This window comes from Pipistrellus hanaki (genome assembly GCF_964339955.1).
Source record: "Pipistrellus hanaki genome assembly, chromosome: 4".
NCBI lineage: Eukaryota > Metazoa > Chordata > Mammalia > Chiroptera > Vespertilionidae > Pipistrellus > Pipistrellus hanaki.
In genome coordinates this window covers 99,781,117-99,787,187 of record NC_140506.1, presented here as the reverse complement: position 1 = coordinate 99,787,187, position 6,071 = coordinate 99,781,117, and positions in this window count along the sequence as shown.

Genomic DNA, 6,071 nt, shown 5'->3' with positions numbered 1-6,071 from the left:
GAATCATTGATCGGACTGCCTCCTACTGGGGATTGAGCCCACAACCTGGGCATGTGCCCTTGACTGGAATTAAACCGAGGACCCTTCAGTCTTCAGGCCAATGCTCTATCTATTGAGCCAAACTAGCTAGGGCATGTCAAGGTCTCTTCCCAAGCCATAATCTTTAATAAGATTTTACTCTTATTTGATCACCCACAATTTCAGTTACCTGTTTAAATGTCTGTATCCCCCCACTAGATATGAGTTAATGGCAAGACAAGATCTGTTTCACTTTAATATCCCCAGACCTAGAAAAACATTGACATAATAGATACCTGGAAATGTTTGTTGAATGAATTAATGAATGCATAAATGGGACGTGGGGGTGATCTCTTTCCAATACTGATTCTGCACACACTCTTCCCAGTGGACTCCTGCTCACTTCCCGTTTCCCACTCCGGAAGAGGGGACCAGAAGATACACAGCTAGCTTAATTCAGCCAACACTTCCTATGGGCCAGATACGGAGAAAGTCATCGTCAGTTCCCGAGTAGGGCTGACACAGCCCATGAGAGGAACGAGGGGCCCTGGCTATGAGAAACATTAAGGAGAAAAGTTGCTGGAGCCACAGAAGAGCCAGATAAGTTCAAATAAGATGACCCAAACTTTGGACATATTCTGGTCTCTAAAAAGAGATGTGTGTCCAGGTATTTCTGCAGAAGTTCGGGGTGAGTTGGGACATGGAAGGCGGGCTCCGGGGATGTGCTTGGCTGGCATTCATCAGGCAGCATCATGTCGAGAGAGTCTGCAGAGCTTTGAGGTGATAGATGCTCTTCCTGGAGGTCAGACCAGCTGCTACCTGACATGAGCTTCTGTGAGATTCTTTTCCAGCTGCTCACATTGCAAGGCCACTCCTTTGTGTTTCTACTCCCTGGCGCTTCTCCTGTCACTGGTGTTGGGGACAGGGGAAGACACCTACCACAGCCAGGCCATTGGCTTCTCTCTCTTGGAAAGTCCAACTGACAGCTGCAGAGTCGGGGATGGGAAGCTGCATGGAGCCCTGGAGAGAAGTCCTGTCACTGAGTGAGATCCCAGGCCCGGCCTGGGTCACTCAGGTCCTTGCATTCTTTCCCTTGGATTCCAAGAACTACTCTATCCCTCCAATCGATTTCCCTTTCTCACTTAAACTAGCAAGAGTTAGTTTCTAGTACCTGCAGTCAACTAAAAGCACTGTGATGAAGGTGGAAGAGACCCAGTGCTGTGCCTTTTGTCTGTCTGTATCCGTCCTTCGTCCCCTCCAATTCTTAGGAGAGAAAGAGGATTCTGACACTGACAGTCCAGTGGGAGGCTCAGATGCACACAAATTATTTGCACAGGATGTGGGTAGTGCTCTAACAGAGGTACCAGCACTGAGTGCCCTGGGGGTGGGGGAGTCTCAGGATGGATAGGGCCCTGACACCTGCTGTATTATCACGAGCATTAGAAGAGCGTTAACAGATTTTATGTTTCTTAAGAGGATAAGATATGAAGGAGGAAACAGAGTAAGGTGTAATTTGCTTCTGTCCTTAAGAGCTGTTTTAGTGGAGAGAGTGGAACTTTTCCGTGGTGACATATTCACTCTGGAATGCCAGTGGCTCAGCACAAGTTCGCGGTCCTTGTACATGTGCAGGGACTCTGCTCTGCGGAGTCATGCCGGGCCTGCACCATCTGGAGCCCAGGCCTCCTTCTTCACCACAGAGGAAGCCAGAGGGACAGGACAATGAAGTCACTGCCATTCCAGCTATTGTTCAGAACGAATCACATGGCCGTGCCCAACCTCATGGGGACAGGGCTGTGCCACCTCTGGCCTGCTGAGGACCAGGGGAGGGCAGGCACTAGAAGTGCCCCCAAGAGAAGACCACCATTCCACACCTGGATCTGGGACTTAGTTCCTGGACCTGCAGCCCTGTCTTTGTCACTCGTCCCATATCTCACTCAGTCTACACTTGCTCTGTCAGAGTGCCCTGGACACAGCTTGGTAGCAAGGCATCCCTCAGGCTCCATGGAGAGAGAACAGACATCGTGTGGCTTTAAGACTCTCTGGAGACCTGCTGAAACCAGTTTGCCTCGGTGGTAGAGCATCGGTCTGTGGACTGAAAGGTCCCAGGTTCGATTCCGTTCAGGGGCATGTACATTGGTTGTGGGCACATCCCCGGTAGGGGGTGTGCAAGAGGCAGCTGGTTGATGTTTCTCTCTCATCAATGTTTCTAGCTCTCTATCTCTCTCCCTTCCTCTCTGTAAAAAAATCAATAAAATATATATTTTAAAAAAAAAAAAAAGACTCTCGGGAGACCTGGAGGGCTCTTGCGAGCCCACAGGATCAGTGCGGTGGTGCCGTGGGCCCTTCGCAGATTCCTCCTGGGACTTTCAGAAAAGAGTCCTGTGGGCATGGCCCACCGCTTTGTCTGTGCATTTCCTAGTTCCCTCTGAGTTGTTTAAGTTCCTGTCATCTCAACCACACTCCGTGATTGAGTGCTGAGCAATAGAAGAGGCACAATAGGCCTTCAAATGCCTGAAACTGACCTCTTTATCTCCCCCTCTCTCTCGTCTCTCACGGCCTTCCTCTCCTAGTTAAAGGCAGCCCATGGCAACTGACTCCTCTCACTGTACATCCCACATCTGCTATGTCAGGGAATCCCATCAGCTCTGCTTCAGATTACACTCCCAACCAACTTTCATTCCGGTCTCCCTGCCTACTTCACCATCCTCTCGCAGCTTTCCACCCGATCCCTACTAACCTCTCTGCCTCGACTTTGGTTTACCTACAATCTGTTCTCAGTGCAGCAGCCACCAGATCCCAGTGAAACGCATCAGGTCATGCCCTCCTCGCAAGCCCTGCCATAGTTCTCTTGTCATTCAGAGGAAAAGCCAGATGGCCCTGCACGCTCTCCCCACCCATGACCTTTGTGACCTCACCTCCTCTTCCTTCCCCCTGCCCTGCTAGAACGTCAGCTCTTAGAGGGTGAGTTCTTTCTCAGTTTGGGCCATTCGATATGTTATAAGCATCAATTCACTTGGCACAGTCCAAGAGTCAAAGTGGTTCTTGGCACATAGTAAGTGTTCAATAAACATTTGTGGGAAACATGACTGAAATATGGTTTCAGAATTGTCCATCTTCCATGAATCCATGTGGTGAACTTACCTTATCCCTCAGCAACCTTGGGATTGTGAGTGCTACTCTTAAACACCAGAGAAATGACAGATACACCACGGCACTTCCGGTACTCAACACTGAAGAGAGCATTGGGTCCATTTATGGGTCACCCGCAAGGGATGAGAAAATGACATCAACCTTACAGGTTAAAGAAGAGGGGTCAATGCAATTTGCCACAACAAGTGCAGGTTAACATAGGATGACCCTATCCCTATATAAGAAAACACATTTAGAAAGCTCTAGCAAGAAGTCAATGTGCAGTTATAGGCCAGAGCAGCTGACTGGGCATTTTTGCCATAGGCTGAGTTCATGAAGCTCTCACCAATTTCTCCTTTATATGCCCATCTTGGTAGCCAACCAATGTCACATGGCATCTCACCAGAAACATGGCCCACAGCTGGCCATTCTGCTCCTGCCAGCTGCACCCTGTGTCACATGGGAAAAAGCAGCAGTCTATGGAGGTAGAAAGGGCTTCAGAGCTAGACAAACCTAAATCAAGACCCTGAGGCTAAGTTCCTTCATTTTTAGAATCTGATCTAATACAGCCGAAACCAGTTTGGCTCAGTGGATAGAGCGACGGTCTGCGGACTGAAAGGTCCCAGGTTCGATTCCGTTCAGGGGCATGTACATTGGTTGTGGGCACATCCCCGGTAGGGGGTGTGCAAGAGGCAGCTGGTTGATGTTTCTCTCTCATCAATGTTTCTAGCTCTCTATCTCTCTCCCTTCCTCTCTGTAAAAAAATCAATAAAATATATATTTAAAAAAAAAAAAAAAGACTCTCGGGAGACCTGGAGGGCTCTTGCGAGCCCACAGGATCAGTGCGGTGGTGCCGTGGGCCCTTCGCAGCTTCCTCCTGGGACTTTCAGAAAAGAGTCCTGTGGGCATGGCCCACCGCTTTGTCTGTGCATTTCCTAGTTCCCTCTGAGTTGTTTAAGTTCCTGTCATCTCAACCACACTCCGTGATTGAGTGCTGAGCAATAGAAGAGGCACAATAGGCCTTCAAATGCCTGAAACTGACCTCTTTATCTCCCCCTCTCTCTCGTCTCTCACGGCCTTCCTCTCCTAGTTAAAGGCAGCCCATGGCAACTGACTCCTCTCACTGTACATCCCACATCTGCTATGTCAGGGAATCCCATCAGCTCTGCTTCAGATTACACTCCCAACCAACTTTCATTCCGGTCTCCCTGCCTACTTCACCATCCTCTCGCAGCTTTCCACCCGATCCCTACTAACCTCTCTGCCTCGACTTTGGTTTACCTACAATCTGTTCTCAGTGCAGCAGCCACCAGATCCCAGTGAAACGCATCAGGTCATGCCCTCCTCGCAAGCCCTGCCATAGTTCTCTTGTCATTCAGAGGAAAAGCCAGATGGCCCTGCACGCTCTCCCCACCCATGACCTTTGTGACCTCACCTCCTCTTCCTTCCCCCTGCCCTGCTAGAACGTCAGCTCTTAGAGGGTGAGTTCTTTCTCAGTTTGGGCCATTCGATATGTTATAAGCATCAATTCACTTGGCACAGTCCAAGAGTCAAAGTGGTTCTTGGCACATAGTAAGTGTTCAATAAACATTTGTGGGAAACATGACTGAAATATGGTTTCAGAATTGTCCATCTTCCATGAATCCATGTGGTGAACTTACCTTATCCCTCAGCAACCTTGGGATTGTGAGTGCTACTCTTAAACACCAGAGAAATGACAGATACACCACGGCACTTCCGGTACTCAACACTGAAGAGAGCATTGGGTCCATTTATGGGTCACCCGCAAGGGATGAGAAAATGACATCAACCTTACAGGTTAAAGAAGAGGGGTCAATGCAATTTGCCACAACAAGTGCAGGTTAACATAGGATGACCCTATCCCTATATAAGAAAACACATTTAGAAAGCTCTAGCAAGAAGTCAATGTGCAGTTATAGGCCAGAGCAGCTGACTGGGCATTTTTGCCATAGGCTGAGTTCATGAAGCTCTCACCAATTTCTCCTTTATATGCCCATCTTGGTAGCCAACCAATGTCACATGGCATCTCACCAGAAACATGGCCCACAGCTGGCCATTCTGCTCCTGCCAGCTGCACCCTGTGTCACATGGGAAAAAGCAGCAGTCTATGGAGGTAGAAAGGGCTTCAGAGCTAGACAAACCTAAATCAAGACCCTGAGGCTAAGTTCCTTCATTTTTAGAATCTGATCTAATACAGCCGAAACCAGTTTGGCTCAGTGGATAGAGCGACGGTCTGCGGACTGAAAGGTCCCAGGTTCGATTCCGGTTAAGGGCATGTACATTGGTTGCGGGCACATCCCCAATGGGGGATGTGCAGGAGGCAGCTGGTCGATGTTTCTCTCTCATCGATGTTTCTAGCTCTCTATTCCTCTCTCTTCCTCTCTGTAAAAAATCAATAAAATATATATTTTAAAAATCTTATCTAATACAATAGTAATATGCAAATCGACCATACCTTTGTTTAATGTACAAAGCCACACCCACCAGCCAATCAGAGTGAGTATGCAAATTAATCCCAACCAAGATGGCTGTGACCACAGAGAGCAGGAGGGAGGCTTGGGTTTCCCAGGCAATGGAAGAAGCCAAGCTTTCCACCTGCCCTAGCCAGCCTAAGCCTCCACTCAAGGCTACAAAGTTTCAATTATAGAAGGTAAACAAATCCAAACAAAAATGGTGGCAGTTACGGAGCAAGCAGAAGGCTTGGCTCCACTCCAGGCTACAAAGTTTCAACTGTAGAAGGTAAATAAATTTCAGATAGCAGGACCTCCCCTTGGGTCACCGGGGGGTGTGGCTGGCCTGCAAACCACCACAGGCTCCTTGCCCAGGCTTCCCTACACCCCAAGAAAACTCCCACCCTGATCCGAGACACCCTTCAGGGCAAACCAGCTGGCCCCCTCCCATTC